Consider the following 791-nt stretch of genomic DNA (forward strand, 5'->3'; position numbering starts at 1 on the left):
TTTTTTTTGTTGTTTTTTTGTTTTTTAAATTTGAATTTTATATCTCTGTCCAAAATGTGTTTTTAAAACAAATGTGAGTAGTTGACTCTGAAGTGTTAAACTATCACAACAGGTCAGGACTTCTTGATATTAGGATTCTAAATGATTACAAATCACCCCCCCTCGATACACTTGCCATGTATTCTCCAAGTCACTCTTTGTATATCGGATGTTTGTCCTCTGAGAGGTGAGAAAGCACAACAATAATATAAGTTTTTAAAAAAAAATATATATATATATCAGCTGTGTACCAGATGTTATGTGTGAACCTTTATTCAATTCTTCTTTTAGCTTTTTCCATTCTGTTGTCGTCAAACGTTTCAGTGATGCCTGTACATTTTTGAGTAGTTACATTGTGAATTTCCCGTGGGGTCATATTTCGGTCTTTTGAGTTGATCAAATTGGGACAAAATGAAATCTATGAGCCCCCCCCCCTGCCGCCGCCGCCTTGCGCTCCCCTCACATATCTATGTTGTCGGCGTCCGCTTTGATCTTTTGGACAAAAATGTTCTTGGCTTTCCACGCAGACTGAAAAGAAGCTTTGTTTCTTGGTTTTGGTGGCGTTGTTGTGAAGTCTCCTGTTAATGTATCTAGTTACTTACCTTAAGTGCTTAGCTCTACTCTGAGGATGATTTTGTAACTTTGCCTGTTTCACTAATGCGTCTTAAGTACTCACCACCCATCCACCCAATCCTCCTCTCCCTTCTCTGACTAGTATTGCTGTTGCCATACGCAGTACTTGAAAAGTGATT

The sequence above is a fragment of the Pundamilia nyererei genome, unplaced genomic scaffold (assembly GCF_000239375.1).
Source record: "Pundamilia nyererei isolate P.nyererei 1_Seehausen unplaced genomic scaffold, PunNye1.0 scaffold00053, whole genome shotgun sequence".
Classification (NCBI taxonomy): Eukaryota; Metazoa; Chordata; class Actinopteri; order Cichliformes; family Cichlidae; genus Pundamilia; species Pundamilia nyererei.